Source organism: Hemicordylus capensis, chromosome 4, assembly GCF_027244095.1.
Source record: "Hemicordylus capensis ecotype Gifberg chromosome 4, rHemCap1.1.pri, whole genome shotgun sequence".
In the NCBI taxonomy this organism is placed as follows: domain Eukaryota; kingdom Metazoa; phylum Chordata; class Lepidosauria; order Squamata; family Cordylidae; genus Hemicordylus; species Hemicordylus capensis.
In genome coordinates, this window is record NC_069660.1 from 72,773,740 (window position 1) to 72,797,282 (window position 23,543).

The 23,543-nt window shown below is 45.7% G+C and overlaps 1 long non-coding RNA gene across 2 annotated transcripts in view; it reads right to left on the reverse strand.

The window, feature by feature from the left end:
* Nucleotides 1-203: 203 nt before the first annotated feature.
* Nucleotides 204-23,543, reverse strand: part of LOC128322086 (uncharacterized) — a 57,241-nt gene continuing 33,901 nt past the window's right edge. For both annotated transcript variants that reach the window (XR_008305512.1, XR_008305513.1), the window contains 3 exons: nucleotides 6,138-6,284; nucleotides 4,346-4,438; nucleotides 204-964 (listed from right to left, as the gene is read on the reverse strand). This is a non-coding gene — a long non-coding RNA (uncharacterized LOC128322086). The remainder of the gene's footprint in view (nucleotides 965-4,345; nucleotides 4,439-6,137; nucleotides 6,285-23,543) is intronic.

A 23,543-nucleotide genomic window follows, 5' to 3' on the forward strand; every position in this document is an offset into this window, starting at 1 on the left:
CACGATCCACAGAAACCGGGCTGGGCTCTCTTGGCCCCATTTCTGTGGATCATGGGAATAGCTTCAGAGCCTTTTCAGCTGTGGCACTTCCTCCCAAGCAACACCTGCCAGAACCAAAAAGCTGAAGTGTGTCGTCAAGTCGATTTCGCCAGAACCAAACCCTACAGTAATTCAGAAGTCAAGCCAGAAACCTTTAGAGAGGCACTGTTGGTTTAATGATCTGGAATTTGTTGTTTTACATTTACAGTGTTTTTGTGAATGCTTTACTATATGATTGTTTCTGTTTTTATGGGAGGGTTTGTGAACCACCTTGGGCTCCTGTTGTCCTCCCCACTTTTCTTAGAAAGAAAAACAAGGTACAACTTTTAAAAACAAAATACAGAACAGTAAGCAATTGCCCTTCTTTTAGCACATCAGCATACATGCCGTATTTTTGTTTTTCACCACTAAACTAGTGCTTTAGAGTGTGATCCTGTGCCTATTTACTGGGGAGTAAGTTCCACTGCACTCAGTGGGGTTTACTTCTGAATAAACAGGCATCAGATCTGTCAGTGTTTTAGAACATGATCACTGACTTCTTTGGGGCCATTTTGGAAGACTTCAACTGGCATTTTCAAAGGTCACGAGCGCACCTAAACAGGGTTTCCTCCTTCATTTGAGATGAGAAGTTGGCCCTGTGGTCTCCTTCTTTCTCAGAGCTTTCTGGTAATCCTTGTCTCTCACACAGAAAGCCTATCCAGAGGAGGAGGGGCCTGGCATTCCCGCTTGGCCAGTTCCAACCGGAGAAGACAAGGGATCCCCACTGCCTATGGCCACAAAGGCTTCCTCAGTGTCTAAAGAGCTGGCCGGCATGTGCACTGCGCCATCCCTGCCGGGTTGCTTCCACCTTTGCCTTGAAACACACTGAGAAGAGAGGTTCGTTTTTTCCCTTCTTTCCCCCTGAAGCCGGTGATGGATTTATTTCCTTAACAAAAAAGACAGAGAGTTTACAGTTCGGCTTTCACGAATGCATCTGATAGTTGTATAATCCCAGCAGGACAGGAAGATCCCACCCGCCGGGCCATTCTTCCCCCCCCCCTCCATCCCCCCACTACCCCCTTTCTGAGGCCTCAGACAGTCCTCAAACAACAACTGTCTGCAAGGCCCAGCTAATCCCTCACAGGTGACCTCAAGGCAGCCGACGCCTCTCTCTAAACTTTTGCATTCCAGAGCCTGGCTTAACCCCTCACGCGCTGCGGAAGCACCCTTCGCTTTGTGGTTTGAAAGAAGCCAAGAAGGCGGGGGTAAAAGGAGGTAGTTTCCCCCAGGTCAGGCCAGGCTGCGAGCAACATGGTGTTTTCTGAATCCTCCCTTCCACCTCTTTTGGTCAGAGGTTAAAAGCCTAATGTATTATTATAAAGCAAAAAAGAAAAAAGGCTAGCATTCTTCTCTATAAATCATTCTAACGATCTCGGCACATGTGGGAGCCAGACCATGCTAAAACCTCCTCCACTGCTGCTTCTGTATCCTCCACGCTTTATTTACTTGCTGTAGCTAGGGACTTCATGTTCAACTATCTGATAATGAGACACACACTTTCCAAGAAGTGACACCTATTTGCCTTCCCTTGGGAGGACGTGGTTCTACTCACACTCTAGAGAACACCCCATAGTGTGGTGCGTCAGTGTGGGGTTCAACACATCCACCTTGTGGCAGGAGGTATGCCTGCTCCTTCTGAAGCCCCAAGTTTCTGCTGGGTGAGGCTCATAACTTGCCTCAGTTATGAACTCACTACATGATTTGAGGCATGCCATTATCACTTAGCCTCAGTCCCCCATCCAAAGTATGAGATGATACTACTGACCTATCTTATGGGCTAAACATCTCCAAAGGCGCAAGCTTAGGCAGATCTCATTCTGGGATACTTACATTATCTTATTTAACCACAAATACATGTAACTGAAATAATCACACATTCTTTCCCTGTTTAGTCCTGATTCCATTTCCCTCCCCTTCCTCTATGGTTTCCCTGTGTGTGTTTTCAGATTGTGAAGCCCTTGGGGCAAGGGCCTGTTCGCTCATGCTCTGTAAAGTACCCTGTAAATAGATGGTGCTGCATACATTTTAAAAATATCTTTTATTTCATTTGCTTCCTGCCCAGAAGAGGGAAATTGCACTGAGGTTTGTCACTGAGGAAGAGAGCTGGTCTTGCCATAAAAAGGAAAGGAAAGATTGTGCCGTCAAGTCGGTGTCGACTCCTGGCGATGACAGAGCCATGTGGTTTTCTTGGTAGAATACAGGGAGGGTTTACCATTGCCTCCTCCCACACAGTGTGAGATGATGCCTTTCAGCACCTTCCTATATTGCTGCTGCCCGATATAGGTGTTACCCATAGTCTGGGAAACATACCAGAAGGTATGTTTCGAACTGACAGCCTTTTGCTCCCTAGGCAAGTTGCTTCCTCACTGCACCATTAGGTGGCTTGGTCTTCCGGTAGCAAACATGAATTGTCCCCTTTGTTAAGCAGGTCTGCCCTGGTTTGCATTCAATGGGTGACTACATGTGAGTACAGTCTTCTGTAAAATATTCCCTTTAGGGAATGAGGCCGTAGTTCAGTGGTAGAACATTAGCTTACGTGCAGAAGGTCCCAGGTTAACTCCCTGGCAACTCCAGGCAGGGTTGGGAAAGACTCCTGCCTGACATTTTGGAGAGCCGCTGGCCCATTAGACTGGCCTATTAGATGGGCTAATGGTTTGATTTGGTACAGGGCAGCTTCCAATGTGCATCTCCAAGATAGGGCTGAGAGATACTCCTGCCTGAAACCTTGAAGAAGCCACTGCCAGTCTGTGCAGACAATACTGAGCTAGATGGACCAATGGTCTGACTCAGTATACGGCAGCTTCCTATGTTCCTATCTATGTACTTGCCTATTGTCAAATAACTTGCTGCTGTTGAGGTCCAGTAGACCAGCTTGGGGTTAGTTTGGGGCTTTCCCCCATCCCATCAGATATAAGCAGCATTGGTGAGCGCATTGCTCAGAGCCCTCAGAAGCAGACTGATACTGATTTCAACACAAGGATTACTATCTATGCTAGGAAAAGCACATAAAATAGGATATACAAACAGATGAGTGTTTCAATACAGATACACATATTGGGAAGCATAAAAGAAGATTCAGACAGCCATTCATACATTATATTTACATGCTTTCCCCAACAAAATGATTGGCTTCTCTATCAGAAAAGGGAAAGTGTGAAATGGCTCTGAAATACAGTAAGAGACCATAATGAGGTAATGGCAGACAATTGCTGATTCTTACTAGTGCAGAGTTGATAATGTTGGGAGGAAATAGTATAAGGAAGTTGTCATGCAGTTCTAATACATGTGGGCTTGCTCTTTCCCAAAGGAAAGGAAACTGTATTTTAGGTACTAGCAAGCACATTGTCATCTTCTGGGCTTTGGGAAAGGGATGCATTTGAGAGTCATTCGCAATGTAATCAGCAATAGATTGCGGTTTGTCTGGCTACAGGGATAAGGTACTATAGGGGGTTGTATAGTAGTGTATATTTTGGTCAGTGTATTTATATATGAAGAGGTCCCATGCTGAACTTCAATCCTGACATAAATGCTTATCACTAGTGAATGCTACCTGTCACTAGTGAATGTAGACTCTAAGGCAGAAAGCTCAGGAGGAATATAATAAAAGCTTCTTGCTCATGGGATGCGTTGTTGGCATTACACAGAAATACAGATGAGAGCAAGAGCAATCACATTAGGCTGCTAGTGAAGAGTGAATGGACATGGGGGCCACACAGTACAATATTAGCCATTTGTCATAAGGAATGGGCGTGTTTCCAAGTTAGGCTGTTCTAGCATGGCATGGAAAACGTGTCTCTCCAGAGTGCATCTGTGTGTGTACATACGATGGGGGGTGGTAGCATTTTATTATCAGAAAAGTACAGAGATAAAGTGGGCAGCAACAATTAAAAAAAGACTTGGCCACAAGTGTATCGTGAAGTCTTGTCCAGTGGTGTTGCAAGTAACTGCATCATCGCTTGCCCTGGGAGTGTACAGACTCTGATTTGCATTAACATATGACTATTCAGGAGTGTGGTGCTATCGATGCAGCCAGTGGTATTGTATTAACAATCTGTCACTGGGAGTGCAGTCTTGTTTTATTGGATGGGAGCCTCCTGTTGCAGCTCCCTCGACATTTTTCCATCAGTGTTCCAGCCTACCCTGTGCTTTTAACTTTAGTGAGACCTCAGGAACCAAATTATTTGTAGAGCAAATAACCTCACTCCGACAGGTATGAGCAGATAAAACTGGACCACCGGCTGACCGATCAATAACGAGTGTTTAATACCTGCGCTGAGATTTTTCTACAGCATGACGACAGCTGTGGAGAACAAAGGCTCTTTTCTCTCTTTTTTTTTCCTTCCATAGAAGTGATGCCAAACTTTGGAGAGATCAAAGTACAAGCAGTGTCCAGAGATGATCCCATACAATAAAAAAGAAAAATAACAAAAATTGAAAGGTTGCGTTAGGCTTGTTAACTAACAGTTTGGCTGCCACATGCTATGCAAGCTGTAATATGCCCCCTAGTGGTAATAGTGATAACCCATCTAGCTGGCAATTTTAAGACAGAGAGAGGAAAAAGTTGAAAGCATTGCTTTGTGAAGATATGGATACCTGCATACCTGGGATTGCAGCCTGGAGATATAATGATAAGACATCCATTCTCAGACTATCTTCTGGAGTTTATCAAATATACTCCCCACTGCCCCGAAAATGTATTTGCCTTTCAGTGTTTCATTTGCACTTAACTTAAGATGCAGGCCTATGTTGAAAGCTGTCAGAAACAGCAAGTTCCAAACTTTTGTGAAGATGTATTGAACAATGGAAGCCACCATAGAAGACAATCTCAAGATACTATGGAGAGGATACACTAGTCATACTTTGACACATAATTACTGGTGTGTAATGAGTCTCGTGGGCTCTGAGGACTATAACATTTCTTGACACACCCATGCAGATTGGGTCAAAGCATGCCCAAATGTCATCATAGCTTTTGAGCCCTTTCTCACAATCAGGTGGCTCACCTGCCCTGACTATTTCCGGCTGCGCCTGGCAGCATGGAAGGTCGGGTGCTCGGAATTGCCCTGCCCCTCCCCATAGCTCCCAAAATACATTGCGTGAATGCACAATGCATTGTGGGGACCCCCCTGTTGCCTTCCGGGAGCCCCAGTGGCTGCAAGCAGCCAGGACTCATGGATGATCAAGAAAATGGGGCTAAGGGAGTGCTAGCTCTCCTAACCCCGTTAAAGTGGGTGGCCTCTTTCCAGGGTTTGCTGTCATGCTGCCGCCGGGAGCCATGGGGTTCCTGGTGGTTCTTACAATAAGCAAAGGCCAGGCTTGGCTTTCCTAGCCCAGTTTAGGCTGATTGTAAGAACAGCCTTAGTGTGTGATAAGTTTGCAAGTCCCCTCCTATTCCTAAACTACTATATGCTGTCTGCACATAATAAATGGAGAGGGGGTTCTAGCCTAGTGGTAGGATGATAGTTGTGCTGTTCCCCATTCCCCTTAAAAAAAGAGAAAGATTTGTCTAGATGTGTGTCCTTCTCTTCTCCAAGAGAGAAGGACACAGTCTCCAGAAACAATATCAAAATCTTAACAAAAATATTCACTAACAGCAGAACATGAATTGTACTGCCTGGCTGCCACAGTTGCATGATTGATAACCAACTGTAGGGGAGGCTCGTGTATTTACCAGTGGTTGGTACGGGACAACAGCAATAGAGATGGAGTGGGCTGGACTGGTAGTGCAGCTGCCCTTGTGGTGTGCCTGTGCAGTAACCTGTTCAGGCATGGACCAAGCGCTGTCCTTCCTGGCCCAGTCCACCTCCTTTCTGCCACCCAGTGGCACCTGATAGTATATGCATGAGCCCCTTTCCCTTCTCAGTTGCTGCTCACTGGTGGCAGCCAGACATTGCAGCCCACATTCCAGCACAGACTGCCACTGTCTAACCAGCAGTCACAATAGCAATTAAGGTGCTTTGCTCACAACAGAAGAGACATCTTGACAGAAGATGTGATGTCTGTGCAAAACACACACACACACACACACACACCCCTTTCTTCCGCAATCAATTGATTACCTTGAAAGGCCCTGAATGGCCCTTTCTGTATCTTCCTTCTAGCAACAGAAAAGATATCCAACACCTGCAGAAAGCAGTGCCACTGCCTCAGGTTGTGGCCACAGAAGCTAAGCAGAGGATCTGTCCTGTTTTCTTACATCCCTGTTCCTGTGACAAGATGGAATAGACTGTATGAAAAGCAAAAGCATGAAGGAGAGGTGCAGAAAGGAGGATCTTTTGCTTTATTGTACACAACTCCATTCTGAACTTAAAAAAAAAAAATCTAAAATCATACTGTCCGGCTACACGTCCCTCTCTGCTTTACCAAGCCTGCCTAAGCTTACCAGGTCCGGCCTCAGAGCAGGGACGGGGAGGGGGGTTGATCATCACCCTGTGCCTCCTCCATCCCAGGCTGCTTGCTCCTTGTGCCTGCCCCTCTCCAGGGGCCCCTGACAGTGTTCCCTCTAAGGTGTGCGCATGTGTGTGCACTCACATATTTTTTTAATGTCCGCTCAGTTAATTTTAGATCCCACTCAGGTTTAATCAGGAAGGTCCCACTCTGAATGCATGTGTGCTCACACTGTCTTGACACACAAAACTCATTCCGCACACAGACGAAAAAGATTCCGGAGAACACTGGCCCCTGACACTTGCTACCAGCCAGCCTCTCATCCCCAGCCGGCTCCTTATATGCCTCCTCGCAGGCTATGCATCGCCCGCCCCCAGTTAGAAGAGGGCCAACGCCCCTCTTTATTCCCTGCAATTGTCTACCCTTTACAGCTGCTGCCAATGCCTCTCCTCCTTCTCCCTCCTCCTGCTCAGACCCCCTCCCTTTGGGAGGCGTGCTGCTGATGTGATCCTCATGCGCCTCCCCTTCGGCCTTTCCAGGGCTCTGCTCCTCCTCTGCTGGAGCCGAGTCCCTGCCTGTTGGCAGTCTTTCTTCCACTTCTCCCCGGCTGCCACCCATCCCTGCCTCCTCGGGCCCCCTCACCACTCCGTCCTCAGAAGTAAGGACAGCTGGCCTCGCCAGAAACATACTCAGAGTGGAAAATCAACTTCTGAATGTTGTCAATAAGGTGTTTTTGTTTGTTTGTCTGTTTGTTTGTCTCTATCAAAACTTCAAAGGCAAGAGGAGGATTTATGACTAATATTGACTGCAGTGCCAGCTCAATCCACTGGGCCGCCCAAGGCATGCCCACAACTTGCCGCTTGCCCTGGCCCCCGGGCGGGCCTGGTACTCACTAGTCCCACCTTGATAAGAGAGGGTGGCCCATACCTGAGATGCATTTGCTGCCTGAGGCCATTGCCTCACCTTGCCTCAAGGTCAAGCCACCCCCAGTTGGTTGTTTGGAACCAAAGAACTGGCAAGGACTCCAGTTCTTAACCTGTATGTGTAAGTTTGAATGGGCCTTGCATAGGCCAATGGAGAACCATCAGTCTTCTATTTTTGGCCAGCAGTCACAAGACCATTGCTAGTTGTCTACACTGACCTATAGTAATTGAGATTCTTCTGAAAGTATAGTGCTATATAAATGTATGAGACTGATACAAAAACAAGATGCCAATTACTAAGACAGTTAAAACTGAGCTTACTATGAAGCAATGTGAAGAGATACCATTTTCCAAACTCCATCTCTGTAAGCATATCCATTTCAAGATTAAACCAGAGGAGAAGCAGTTCTTTTGTTTCCAGTTCAGATTTCCTGGGTATTTTTTGAAAACTTGACTATATCTTGTTAGAGTGGTAAAAGTGACAGATGTTCATAGGAGGCAATGCAGAATCTAGGATTTAAATTGCTCTGGCAACCCCCAAAATTAGAAGCAAAGTACAAATGCGACAAATATTTATATACCATTTTTCAACAGAAGTTCCCAAAGCAGTTTACATAGATAGATAGATAGTTCCCTGCCCCCAAAGGGCTCACAATCTAAAAATAAGCAGAAGACAGACAAAGCAACAGACACAACAGGGATGCTGTGCTGGGACTGGATAGGGCCAGTTGCTCTCCCCCTGCTCAATAAAGAGAATCACCACTTTTAAAAGGTGCCCCTTTCCTCAGTTAGTGGGGGGGGGGGAGTTAGCAAGTAAAAGTTTATGTTCTTTCAAACAGAGGTCTTCTTGGAAGACTGCCCTGTGAATATTACTTTTGCTAGCAAAAAAGAAATAAACTGTCCAATATTGTTATCCTCATATTGAAGTTGAGGTTCAGAGGCTGATTCTAAGAGGAATTAAACTCATATTATGGGGTAGGGGCAGAAACAGAGATAAACTGGCTTACAACAATCCTTTAATGTAGTCCAGTGTTGTTATATTATGAGGAAGGGAGTTGGCATGTTGAGGCAGAGTGACTTATGACAACACAATATTATGGTCTATTGAATATCCCTATATTGCACATAGAAGGGCTGAAGGTGAGAGACAGTGAGGCTATTCTCACAACCGCCAGAAAGCAGGCTAAGGGAGCCCAGCCCACTTTCCTGTGGTCGTGGGAACCTGTCATGGCCCAGACCTCTGAGTCAGAAGAGTCAGAGGAGGAGTGGGAGGATTTGGTTGGGAGAGCAGGCTCAGAGGCACAGCAGCAGGATTTGGCTGTGAGAACAGACTCTGGAGCTGAGCTGGGACAGCAGCAGACAGAGGAATCTAAACAGCTGGCAGAGATGAGGGCTGAGGAGACTGATCAGGAGGAAGCTGGAAGTTCACCTGTGTTAAGAAGACATCTCAAGAGAAAGGTTCAGTGGGAGACATACAGGCACAAAATCTCACAGGAGAGGCAATAGAAATGCTGAGTCAGGAAAGCCTGATTGACTGCCGGTTATCTCGAGCCCTATATCAAGCCAACGCGGTTTCTAAGTCAACACTGTCAGCAACGTTGCCTATCGCAGACAGTGTCCCTACTTAAGACATATTCAACCTTTCGTGTTTCAGCCTGTCCTTGTTCTGTTCATTCCTTGTTCCGTTATTTTCAGTTATTGCTCAATTATTGTAGAGGGAAGTACCTAGTTTAGTTCAAGGGGCTTTATTTTGTTTATGCTACTTTTCTTTGTGGGTCATTTTTCGCTTTCGTACGTGCAGCTAGGCTGCTATTCTTCTCTCCAGACCTTCTGTTTGATTCACAGAAGTAGAGTTGAAGGGATTGTAAATCCTGTTGGGTCAACCGAGCCAACAGATTTACAACAGAACCACCGAGAGTTGTGTGGCTCCCGGTGGTTAACCCACTTAAGTCCCCTTCCCCGCAAACGAGGTTAGTGGAGCGCTCGCTCTGCTAACCCCGTTTTACTGATTGTGTTCCACTGTGGTGCGGCTCCACGCTGCAGCGACACACAAGAAGACCCCCGACTGGGAGGCTACAAGCAGCCTCCTGGCCTCAGTCTCCCCTGGAACTTCTGGGGGCTGGGGGGCCCTGATCCCCGCCACCCCTACTGGCTCTGTGACGGCTCCCTGCTCATCTGCAGGGAGAGTGGGCTAAGCCAGCTCTCTCTGCAGAGCCCAGTACTGCTCGTGTGGAGAGGCTTAGTGGTTTATAACAACAACCCTGTAACACACAGGCAGTCTAGTTAAATTATCGCTTCCACCATCATGTCACCTCCCATAAACTTAAAAACAGTGATTTGAACAGAAACTTGTTGGGCTATACCTACTTGCATGTTGACATGTTGTCCTTACGACTGTGACTGAAGAAATATAGCCAGAACTCATACAGTGTGTTTTAATTCATAGCTTGTAAATGATAAGCATCGAGATTGATTTAAAATTAAAATAATCTACTTTATTTACACGTACATGGTCTTGTGGTAAAGCATGACTTGTCCCCCTAGCTAAGTAGGGTCCACCCTGGTTGCATTTGAATGGGAGACCACATGTGAGCACTGTAAGATATTCCCCTCAGGGGATGGAGCTGTTCTGGGAAGAGCAGAAAGTTTCAAGTTTCCTCTCTGGCTTCTCCAAGATAGAGCTGAGACATAGAGATTCCTGCCTGCAATCTTGGAGAAGCCACTGCCAGTCTGTGTAGACAATACTGAGCTAGATAGACCAATGGTCTGATTCAGTATATGGCAGCTTCCTGTGTTCCTATGATGATAGAAACGACCTATAACCTAGCTGCTAACTAGGGTGGTCAGAGGGAGAGACTAGGGTTGCTGGTTGCTGCTTGCTGGAATCTCTAATGTGTATTGTATGGTACCCTTCAGGTATCTTATCAACCCTCTGACTGTGGTTCAGTCATTCTTGGTTGGTGCACTTACTTTTCTGCATAGGATTCCCACCACTGCAGCAACATCTGGCCTTGTCACTGTGGCTAGGTACAGATGTTTGCCAATTGCTTTTCTATATCTCTATATTGGTTGTTGGTTGGTAAAGATTCCATATCTCCATCTTGCTTCATGAAATTTGTATGCTCTATCATTCCCTGGCATTCTAGAAGATCTTTTCTTTTCTGTGTCTAGTTGCGAAGGTAGCCTCCATCCTTCTCTTTTTATTTGCATGCCAAGGTAGTATGAAATGCTTCCAAGTTCCTTTACCTCTGTTTCCTTGTTCAGGTGCTCTACAATCTCATGATTGTCTTGTTTCTCTTCATAACAAATAATCAGGTCATCAACAGAAGTCAGGATGTAAGTCCATCTATTGTCTCTGAATCTTGCGTATAGGCAGGGGTCAACTTGTCCTTGTGTGAACCCCTCCTTGAGCAGCAGTTGGTTCAGCTTTTCATTCCATGCTCTAGCAGCTTGCTTTAAGCCATAGATGCTTTTTTTGAATTTATCACACATGCCTCTCTTTTCCAGGTTCTTCAAAGCCTGGTGATGGCTGCATATAGATGTCTTCCTCAATTTCTCCATGTAGGAAGGCAGTCTTTATGTCCAAGTGGTCAATGTGCATCTTTCTGTTTGCTGTTCTGCTGAGTAGTGTCCTAATGGAAGTGTGTTTCACGACTGGTGCAAATGTAGTCTTCACCATATATTTGGAAGCATCCTTTGGCTATTAGCCTTGCCTTGTAACACTGTACATTCCGGTCTGCAGCTTGTTTGATTTTAAAGACCCATTTGCATCCTGCAGTGTTTCCTCCAGCAGCTAGATCCACAAGTGTCCATGTCTTGTTCTTGTGCAGAGATTAATTTCTTCTTCTGCAGCTTTCCTCCATTGCTCAGCTTCATGGGTGGGCATCTTTTCAACATCTTACCATGTGCAGGGTTCCTGCAACTCTTCACTTCTGGTGATGTAGCATAATCTCCTGGGTGGAACCTCTTTATTGGATCTCTGTGAGCACCTCAGTTCTGGCTCAGCCTCTGTAACCCCTTCTGAATCTGGTTCTGGTTAGGGTTCATTGACTGGCATGAGGTATATGGAAGTCAGCTCACCTGGTTACTCTCTAATCTGGATCCCTGACTCAACCTTTGGCACTTCACCTTTGGTTGGCCTTTGTCTCTCATCAAAGCACACAACATTGCAAACGTCAATATCACCAGTTTCAACATTAAGGATTCTGGATCCTTTTCCTCCTAGTACATATCCATAGAGTACTCCTGTGTTACTTTTGCAATTCAGCTTGTTTTTCTTTGGTTTTGGTACATATGCTAACTTGGCAAAGAGGAACCTTGTAACGTGGTGATTTTATTTAGCAGGGGGAGAGTAACTGGCCCTGTCCACCCCCAGCATAGTACCTCCAGTGACTGTTGCTGGTGTCTATCTTATGTTTCTTTTTAGATTATGAGCCATTTGGGGACAGGGGTCCATCTTATTTATTTATTATTTCTCTGTGTAAACCACCCTGAGCCATTTTTGGAAGGGTGGTATAGAAATTGAATTAATTAAATAATAATAATAATAATAATAATAATAATAATAATAATAATAATATGCATATACTTCACATCCAAATACTCTGACATGGTTTAGGCTAGGCTTGTACCCAAACCATATTTCAAATGGCATAATTTCTACTGCTTTGGTTGGCAATGTGTTCTGCAAATCGTTGGTGGTCATCACTGCTTCTCACCAAAACGTATTTGCCAAACCTGCATCTTGCAGCATGCATCCGGCCATTTCTAGTAAAGAGCTATTTTTTCTCTCAACAACACTATTTCCTTCAGGGGGGTATGACACTGTGTTTTCGTGTTCAATCCCCTGTTCCTTCAGGAATGTTTTCATGTCATTTGGCATGTACTCAAAGGCAGCCTCATGTACGCATGTACTCAGAGGCATCATGTACTCAGAGGCATCCAGCCTCAAAGGCAGGATGCCTCTGAGTACCAGTTGCAAGGGAGTAACAGCAGGAGAGAGGGCATGCCCTCAACTCCTGCCTGTGGCTTCCAGCGCCATCTGGTGGGCCATTGTGCGAAACAGGATGCTGGACTAGATGGGCCTTGGGCCTGATCCAGCAGGGCTGTTCTTATGTTCTTACTCACCTCCATTGTCTGACCTTAGTCTCTGAGGCTTTCTTCCAAGCTTGTTGCTGACTAGTGCAACATACTCTTTAAACTTCTCAAACACTTGAATTTTCCCTCTCAGAGCAAATCTTGGGAAATCATCAATAAATGTGAGCTGAGCACATAGCAATTGCCACCAGAGCTCCTTTCCAAAGGGCCACAAACGTCACTATGAATCAACTCTAGAGGGTGCTATGACTCTTTCTCCTCTTGCTTATGAAAGGTAGGCTTCACAGGTTTAGCCTGAATGCAACAGTCACATCTGGATGCAGCCTCTCGGCATGGCTGTACTTTAAAGTCTTTAATTAATTCCCCTTTCCCAAGTTAATGAACCACTTTATTGTCATAGTGAGTAAGGTGTCGCTGCCAGAGTAGGTCACATGACTTATGATTGCACCTTGTTGCTAAACTTGTGCTTTCATTTATAGAGTACAATTCAAACAATCCACTCTCTCTTAGAGATACAGTCATAATAAAATCATTTCCATTTGTGATATAACAATGCTTGCCTGTGAACTCAACCTTGCATCCTTTCTTAACTCCATATTTTACAGAAATCAAATTATTCTCCAATGATGTTACAAACAACACATTCTCAATATTAACAGCCACACACTGTCCATCTGGTAGCTTACAGTGCACTTTTGCAACACCTCTCCCCTCCACAGAAACCATCCTTCCATCTGCCAGGAAAACTGGGACTTTATCATCCTTATCTAATTCTGTAAACTGTCCAATAATTCTCAAAATATTTTCTGTGGCTTCAGAATCCATGCCAAAGGCAATTTATCAGTTTCAATCATGGTATTATAACTTTTAGGCTTGGGCCTGCATTTTTGATAGTCCTATTTATTGAATCTCCTGATGGTAGGGAATTCTGATGACTTGTAGCATCAGGGATTCTAGCCCTCTTTGTCTCTGCCTTATTTCTGGTAGCAGCTTTCCCAGCCTTAGCAGGGCAATTAGCATAGAAATGGTCCTTGCCTTTACACCAATGTCATCTTTTGTCTGTGCTCCCTGAGTGAAAAACTGTAACATGAAAGCATTTCTTGCTTTCTACAAAAATGTTCAGCCAAGTGCCCAGAGATATATTTTAAGTTCATAGTTGCATCTGATAATGCAATTGCCATTTTAAAGGTTAGATAACTTTCAGGCAATGAATTTAAAATGAATCCCACAATTGCAGCCTCACTGAGGTCTGTGCCTAAATCGTTCAGTCATTTTGCCAGATCCTGGATTTGGCTTGTATGTTCTGAGGAATTTTGTCTTTCATTTAGATTCAAGTTGCAGAAATTTTGAATGATAAAAACTGTGTCACCAGGGCTCTTGCAGTCTCTTGCACTCCCATTACAGCAGAAGCCAACAGGGTCTCAGGAGCAACAGCTGGTAAATGATAAGCATGGAGATTGATGTAAGGTTAAACTAATCTACTTTATTTAGAAGTACATGATGATGGGAAAGACCTATACCCTAGCTTCTAGCTACATGGTGGTCAGAGAGAGAGCTATAGAAGCATTCTGGGAAGGAGACGGAGAAATAAGTCACTCCTAGGAAGTTCCTGAATACATTCTATCAATTGAGGGGTCATAGAAGCAAAGATAAACAGGAAAGAGGAGGAGACCTTAACTGACTATCTCTACTCCCAATGCCCCTAGTGGCCATTAGGGTTATCAGTGCAAAAGGTCAATGCCATCTGGATCTCCAACATAAACTGGCTTAATCACTATTCCCTCTTCCCAAGAAATTCTGGGAACTGTAGTTTTATGAGGGGTCTGGAGCTCTCAATCAGACAATTATCAGAACTTCCCAGGATTCTCTGGATATACCTGTGGTGGAAATAGCCCTAGTAGGAAAATGGCATATATTTATAATGTAAACATGCCCTGTGTGGAATTTGAAAATAAACTCCAGCATAGAGAAGGGTTTGTTCTTCATATACAAACATTTCTCAGGATGGCACTGCCAATGATGCTACAATTATTTATCCCATAAAGCACTACAATTTTCTAGGTGCTGTACAAAGATTCAAGAACATCCCAGACCCTGCCCACAGCTTTATTAACTCAAGAAGCATGATACAAAAGGAAAGGGGACATGGAAGGAAGGGAAAGGGGGGGAAAGGCAAGGCAACAATTCCTGTGTCAGGTTACACCATTATTAAAATGGCCAGACAGAGTGGTCACTGAGGAGAATGCTGGAAAAAGGAATAACAATAACAATCTGTTACTGATAAAGTTTATGATCTTGGAAACACTGGAAATGTTGCACCAATGGGGAAGAAAAGTTTTCATTGGCAATAAAATTTCAAGACTGTAGTTGGACACTTGGTACATGGGAGATGGATTTGCATTCTGGTGGTGGTAAAGATGGTCACAAGGATTTGGTGGGAAGCAGGGAGGAATATCAGTGGGGATTGCAGTATACTATCATCTGTCATCAGAAGCCTGAAGATGCTAAATGTTGTTTATTCTGTGAAATGTTTGTGAACATCAGCTTGACAGACTGGCAATGTCAATGTGCCAATGAAGCATTTCACATGAGAAGGAATTGCTTGGTCTCCTTAGATACCCCTGCTAACTGGGCAAAGAGGCACCTTTTACCATGGTGATTCTCTTTATTTAGCAGGGGGAGAGTAACTGGCCCTATCCACCCCCAGCACAGTACTTCCAGTGACTGTTGCTGGTGTGTGTCTTATGTTTCTTTTTAGAATGTGAGCCCTTTGGGGACAGGGAGCCATCTTATTTATTTATTATTTCTCTGTGTAAACTGCCCTGAGCCATTTTTGGAAGGGCGGTATAGAAATTGAATTATTATTATTATTATTATTAGATGGTTCCCTGACAGCACAGAGGAGAAAAGTACCTTCTCCTTAACACTGAAAGCCTCTTGGTGTCAAAAGAAAATTCACAAGCATGACAGGAGTGTTGGCATATCCCCCTTTCCCCCTAAGAAATGGCCAGAAAGGTGGGGGACAATATCATTGTGTTCCCCTTAGTATGCAGTGTATGAAAAAAGAAGAAAGAAGCACCTTTCCAGAACCTTCTGAACTGATACAAACTGGGACCAGAACATGGAAGAAAGCAGAGATTGCATTTGAGGGAGCAGCCCCTCCCCCCCCATGAGGCTGTTCACATGACCAGAGATCCCTGGGTAGGATAGGGTTAAACCAAGGATCCCTGGTTGTCTGGGAAACCAGGAGACCTCCCGACCCAGCCATGCTGAACCTGGGTAGCCCAGATTCGCTATCCAGGTTAAAAGTGAGGTAGGAGAACGAACAAGCCTCTCCTACCTTCTTCTGTGGTCATCTGTGTGTGTGATCTGCAGTAAAACCACTCAGAGACATAAGGTTTGGGCGGTATAGAAATATGTTAAATAAATAAACGCAGCTCTGGCTGCTGGTAGCCATGTTTAGCATAGAGTTCTGGGCTTGCAGGGCCAGGCAGAGCTGAGCTGCTGCAGTACTGAGGGCTGCCTCTCCACAGCTTGCATGATGCATTGTGGGATAGTATGGGACCCAGCTCAGGTTTTCTTCCTGCCTGGAGCACACAGCAGCCCAGTCATCTGGTGGTTGGGTAAGTTAACCCAACCAAGGGTTCAGGTAATTTGGGAGGCATGAGGCAGGAGCATGCCTCCCTTCCAGCCCGCCTCCACATGGTTGTGAGAATGGGCTCCATATGTGATTCTAGCTCTATTCACATGTTTTGTTCAGCACACATACAATCTGTACATATATTCAGCACACAGAGATCTGTACACATGTAGAGTTATTCCCATATGTTCAGTGCATGTACAAAAGTATACTTCTTATCTGCACTCTGCACTTAAGAAGACTATACCCAGGTTCACTTTTAAAATTAATGCATGTAGTCATGGACACAAAAACATGTATATGTGTAGTGTACAGACACCTGCACATAATACAGCATAATGTCCAAATAGGGCTTCTGTCTCAAAAGTATCTGTTTCACTGTTAAAGTGGGAATTACAAAAGAAATGACAACCCTGTGACAAGTTCCCCTCCCTCCATAACACATAACAAAACCTACCTCAAGCCATGATAACTATTACATACAGTGGCAGGTCAAGACCTCTGTATGCCTGAGGTAGGGTACCAAATGTGCACACTCTTCCTTGTGCACACCCTCCTCCTTCTCTTTCCCTTTTTTAAAAGTGCAGGACAGGAGGGCATCTTGCTGCCTTGGTGACACTCCAATAATCTGCCTCACCTCACCTCATGGAAGGGCTGCCCTGATTACACTATATATTTTGTCACTCCTTCTCCACATTATTGGCTGCCGTTGGCGGGGAAGGGTGAAACAGTGCAGTGATGCCAGGAGATAAATTGTGCTACGCTTTACAGAAGGGGAGGGGGAAACTTGACACAGGCCTGCCATTTTCAGTGGCAGCCTCCTTTTTCATATAATGTATAGTTCCACGTTTAGTGTTTATTATTTCTGTTTTAAATGTGTAAATTAAATAATTTGTTTTACTTGAAATGGTTTAAAGCCACGTTGTGCTGAAAGGTGGGTTAAAATAAATAATTATTGTTATAACACAAACTTGTTTAGATTCATGTTTTTTCACTGCCATCTTTGCCTAGATCCAAAGTAGGTGTGATCCAATATAGAGGATCTGTAGTGAAGAAAATGGGAGTAGACTGTCAGATGATAGAACTGACATTTGTCTTTGGCATGTGTGTTTCTGACATAAGTGAGGAGCTAGGGAGGAAAATAATGGAAAGGAGCAGTTCTTGGTGCTTGATGCTCCTGTCCATCAAGGTTTCTTTCAGTTTCCCTGTTTTAAATGCCCAGGATGGTGTGAATCTCTCTCTCTTACCTGGGCGTGCTGAGCATATTTCTGCAAGAAGAAAGGCTGCCAGAGAAACCAAAACAGCAGGATTTGTCTGTGAACAAACTGTGAAATGCAACAGACCATCTTTCAGCCCCAAATCCATCTAAGCACTGGTCACCCGCAAAGGATTGATAGCACTGATAAAAAAAATGAACATTTGTTTCAAGAGCTCACAAAATATCCCAAAGGCACCAGTTATTTGGTAGCTTATTCTGTAAACATCCAGAGGCAATCCACTCAACTTTCATGAGACATTTCCTGTCTGATCAGTGCTCCATTTCTTTTTAAAAAGTCTCCTTTTTACCATTGAGACCCATTAGCACTGTCTTCCCTGTGCCAGGCACAGTTGAGCTGAGGGATTCAGATGGGTCAGAAATTCAGAGGCTTAGTTTGGGTGGCTGGAGATGAATTCAAGGTTTGGTTCCAAGTGTTCCAATGTTTCGTTTTCATTCCTTGAGTTGGATTGGAGGTTTAGTTCCAGTTGCTCCTTTTTTAATTAGTATTTGGACTAGTTTTCCCAAGGCTGGTTTAGAAATCCCCACGCCCATGTGCGGTCTACTGAAAAGCCATTACCTGTGGTGGTGCTCCATGAAGAAACAGTAACACTTATATGTTCTTTACTACATGTATCATCCAATTATGTGCAAAGCATGCATGCCAGCACCAACATATTCCTTCATACATGATTAGCAATGCACATCAGGATCATGTAACATTACCTCATCTCTGTGGGGTGCCAGCATGGATGCAAACAACACAGAATCTTGTCGCATCTTAAAGACCTGACTTACATTACTTGGCTTACATTCTGTGCAGTGAGCTGCCAACCCAAGGAAGAGGCATATTTGCTGCATTCAATCCACTGTACAGACTGCCTGTGCTGCTACCAAAAGCAGGGTGGGTTCCATGCCTGTTAAGGAGTGCATCATCCCACCTGCAAGGGTACTCTCACCATTCTCAATAGAAGTGCCATTGCCAGTGAGATGACACATAGTAGGCATGGAGCCTTCCTGCCTTCAGATGCAGTGCAAGAGGGGTGTACAGTGGATCAGAAGCAGTAAGCACATTTCTCTCTTGGATCAGCAGCTCCCTGTACAGAATGTAAGGCATTGTGGCATAATTTTTTGTGGACTTCACCACATGCCTAGAGTGTTTGGCAGATATACATAATATACACACATGGGTACTGAGAAAACAATTGTAAACAATGGGGCGAAATCACCATGAAATGCAAGAAGTACAGCCTGGGACCATTCTGTGTTAAATGCAGGGGCGTAGGGCCTATTGCAACAGGAAGTATGGCTGCAGTGGGACTGTCATTGCCCTGCCACTCTCCAAGGCCACCAGTCGCCTCTCCGGCACCCACACATACACTGGGTGCTCTACTACCCACAATTCCAGAGCTGCCCCAATTCCAGCAAGAACAGTCAGCCTATCTCACTGACATCTGCATAGTCCAACCCCAGGCTGTGGTGCAGTGAAGGCAGCTGGTTGGGCAGCAGTGAAGGCTGCCGGTTGGACAGCCAGCCCACCAACTGGGTGGACAACAAGAGCAGTAGTGGCAAAGAAGGCAGGCAAATAGGCAAGCAGGCAAGAGGGTGAACTGCCAATTCTTACATCTTGCCCTGGGCTCCAACCTTGCTACATGCCAGCTATCTGTATACAAGATGAGCACTCACAACAGGAGTAATAGGTGATAACACAAACTTTCTAGCCTTAACTGTCATGGGCACTTTGCAGGAGAAGGTTTGTGTGCATTCCATCTGCCTCCCTCCCCCTTTCCCCTGTTTGGGGTGGTCAGGCCAGCCCTAGGCCCTGCCAAAGGGTTCCTCTCCACCCCACTGGCTGTGTGCTTGTCCTTCTTAAGTGCTTTGACACCGAGCAGCTGGCCAGCCCTGCCCATTGCTGTGTGAGTGAAAGCTGATTGGCCTCTTCCAACTCTGTGGCCTTTAAAAGAAGGAAGCCTCTGTTGGAGGCACAGCCAGGGGCGTAGCCAGCCCACCGGCGGCCCGTGTGCGGCCACGGCGGGTGACCTGATAGCCCCCCACGTCTGACATCAGACGCAGGGGATAGTCACGCCCCCACGTCTGACATCAGACACGGGGGGCGTGGTCTGGCTCCCGAACGGAGCCTTGAGGCTCCATTCGGGAGTTGAAGCCTAACTGCCGAAGGGGCCGCACAGCCCCTTCGGCAGTTAAACTAAGGCTTGCCCCGCCTTCGCAGCGCAGCCCAGGAGCGGCTCTTTCCTGCAGGGAAGAGCCACTCTTGGGCTGCATTGCAAAGGCAGCGCCAGTCTTACCTCCTGAAGCAGCCGCACGGGTTCGCAGCACACAGCCAGGAGCGACTCTTCCATAGCTTTGCAGGGAAGAGCCGCTCCTGGCTGGCGCTGCAAATGCAGCACCAGCCTTAGTTTAGCTCCCAAAGGGGCGGCGCGGCCCCCGCTCGGGAGCTAAACTCCCGCATCTGACGTCAGACGCAGGGGGCGTGTTGGGGCCGCACTTGCAGCCCCTGATTGGTCACCGGCCTGGGTTCTTTGAACCCGTTAGCCCAATGGTGGCTCCACCCCTGGGCACAGCCTCTGGCATAGGTCACAGCAGGCAGGCTTCCTGCAGATAGCTGCCAAAGGGAGCTGGCCTTCAGTGGCAACCTCCAGGGGTGGGGTCAATGCATTGTTTTAGTCTCCTGGTAGAGACCTTCCTGTTATTTTGTTGCTGCCCTGTGATTAGCTGAGCCTGGTGTAGGTATATGTCTTGGGTTGTCCAGAGATGGGGAGGTGGGGGGCATCTCTGGGGCAGCCATTCTAGTGGTGGTGGGGAATCATCCAAGATTTGGTTCTGACAGATCTGCAGACAGGGGAAGGGAATTTAGTAACTTAATCATGGTTTTCCCCTCAATCAGGCCTACTACTTCTTTGAGCTTGGAGAGCATTGCCTACAACTCACAAAACCTCACCTTATTCCTTTGTAATGCCAGGTTGGTTCAAAATAAGCCTGAGATCATCCATGATGATCTTGGATGAAGATGCTGACCTGGTGTGCATCGCAGAGACCTGGTTGGGAGAAGCTAGTGGCCTGGTTTGGTCCCAGCTCCTCCCAGTGGGTTACTCCATGGTGGAGCAGGTGAGAGGATGTGGGCGGGGAGGTGGGATGGCTGTGGTATAAGAATACCATTTCCCTTACCAAGATCCCTGTCAGGGAGTTGGCCTATAATGAATTTGTGTTCCTAAGTCTAGGGACCAAGGATAGATTGGGACTTCTGCTGGTATACCAATCACCCCAATGGAGTCCATAACTGAGCTGACAGACCTGGTTGCTGAGTTAGCACTGGAGTGGATCAGGTTGTTGTTGGTGGGGGACTTCAATGTCCATTTTGGGACCTGGTTGTCAGGGGCAGCTCAGGAGTTCATAGCGGCTATGGCAACTATGGGCCTATCCCAAGTGGTCTCTGGACCAAAGCATGCTGCAGGTCACAAGCTTGATTTGATCTTTTGCTCTGATCAGGGTGGTGTCCTGTTATCTCCCCACTGTCATGGACGGATCACTTACCTGGTTAAGGTAAGACTTGCAGCCACAACCCACCTCTGTAGAGGTGAAGGACTTATTAGGTTGGTTCGCCCAAGGTTATTGGATCTAATAGGATTCCAAGAAGCCTTGGAAGGGTTTCAAGCTGGCTCTGCTAGTGATTCTTTCGATGCTCTGATGCAAATATGGAATAATGAACTTATTAGAGCAGTCGACACAATCGCCCCTAAGCCTCCTCTTCGACGTGCTTTAAAGTCAGCCCTGTGGTATACAGATGAACTGCAGGAGTTGAAGTGGTGAGGTAGACGACTAGAGTGCAAGTGGAGGAAGACTCGGAGCAAATCCGATAGATTGCAACACAGAGCTCGTTTGAGGATCTATGCTTTGGCAGTGCAGACAGCAAAGAAGCAGTTCTTCTCTGCCCACATTGCTTCTGCGAATTCACATCCAGCTGAGTTGTCTAGGGTTGTGAGGGGGCTAGTTCATGCCCCTTCTGCCTTGAATTTGAACTTGGAACCATCTGTCATTCACTGTGATGCTTTTAACGACTTTTTTGCAGATACTTGTTTTGCAGATCTTGTATTTGCGCTGAACTGGACTCCACAGTTACTGCAGAGTCTATCGTAGAGGTGCCCAGCAACCCCTCTTGTAGGACTGAATTGGATCACTTTCAGTATGTTACTTCTGAAGATGTGGACAAACTGCGTCAAACTGTACATCCCACCACCTGCTCTCTTGACCCTTGCCCAACTTGGTTTATTTCACCCGACAGTCAAATTATCAAAGAGGGTCTGGTAAATATCATAAATGCTTCTCTGAGGGAGGGCAGGATGCCGCCTTGTCTTAAGGAGGATTTTATTAGACCTTATTTGAAGAAACCTGCATTGGATCCCTCAGAGTTAGCTAATTACATATCTGTCTCTAATCTTCCTTGGTTGGGCAAGGTGATTGAGCGAGTGGTTGCTTCTCAGCTCCAGGCAGTTTTGGATGACACAGATTATTTAGATCCTTTCAAGACAGGCTTTTGGGTGGGCTATGGGGTTGAGAGTGCCTTGGTCGGCCTGATGGATGATCTCCAATTGGCGATCAACAAAGGAAGTGTGACTCTGCTGTTCCTTTTGGATCTCTCAGCAGCTTTTGATACCATTAACCATGGTATCCTGCTGGGTTGCTTGAAGGAGGTGGGCTTGGGTGGCACTGTTTTACATTGGTTCCATTCCTACCTCTCTGGCAGATTCCAGATGGTGTTGCTTGGAGACTGTTGCTCTGAAAAAACAAGGGCTAAAGTGTGGTGTTCCACAGGGCTCCATATTGTCTCCAATGCTTTTAACATCTATGTGAAACTGCTGGGAGAGAGCATCAGGAAGCATGGTCTAGGATGCTATCAATATGCTGATGACACCCAGATCTATTTATCCATACCAACTTCATCAGGAAATGGCATGACCCCAATAAGTGCCTGCCTGGAGGCGATACTGGGCTGAATGAGGAATTACTGGGCTGAATGAGGGATAACAGGCTGAAGTTGAATCCAAACAAGGCAGAGGTACTGTCTGTAGGGGATCGGGATTCGAGAGATGGTTTAGATCTGCCTGTTCTGGATGGTGTTACACTCCCCCTAATAGATCAGGTTCATAGTATAGGAGTGGTCCTGGATCCCAAACTCTCCCTGGTTTCTCAAGTTGAGGCTGTGGCCAGGAGTGCTTTTTATCAGGTTTGGCTGATACACCAGATATGTCAATTTCTAGAGACAAATGACCTTAAAATGGTGGTACATATGCTGGTAACCTCTAGGCTTCACTACTGTAATGCACTCTACATGGGGCTGCCTTTGTACGTAGTTCAGAATGCGGCAGCCAGAAGGGTTTACCCAAAGGGACCATATAACACCGATTCTAAAAGAACTGCACTGGCTGCCAATATGTTTCCGAACGAAATACAAAGCACTGGTTATTACCTATAAAGCCCTTAATGGCTTAGGTCCAGGGTACTTAAGAGAGTGCCTTCTCTGTCGTGAACCCTGTTGCCTATTAAGATCATCTGAAGAAGTCCAGTTAGGGTTGCTGCCAACTCATTTGGTGGCAACTCAGGACCGGGTCTTCTCTGTGGGTGCCCCAGGGCTTTGGAACGCACTTCTTGCTGAAATAAGAGCATCTCCTTCTCTGTTTGTTTTTAGGAGGACCCTGAAGACGTACCTATTTTCCCAGGCCTTCAACTGAGACCAAATTTTAAATTTTAATGTGTTTTTATGTATTATGATTTTTCTCTTTTTATGAATTTTAAATGTTTTATATTTTATATTATGTTTTAATTCTGTATACCGCCTAGAGATTTTGATATTAGGCGGTATATTAAATAAATAAACAAACAAATGCGGAAGGAAACCATTTTGCATGTAGGAATGGGAATGTCTAAACTGGCTTCCATTCTTTGTGCAGGTTGTTCCCCACCAGGCAGAGAAGCATGTGTGAAAGTGAATACTATATATATATTTTAGTAATCTCTTTCACATGCCATAATGTAGAAAAGCCAAAAAGGTTCACCCTAAGAAAGGGGGGCAAATTTAGAAATATCAAAGGAGATTTGTTTCAGAACAACAAAACGACTGTCTCTCAGGGCTCTTCCAGACTTCAGT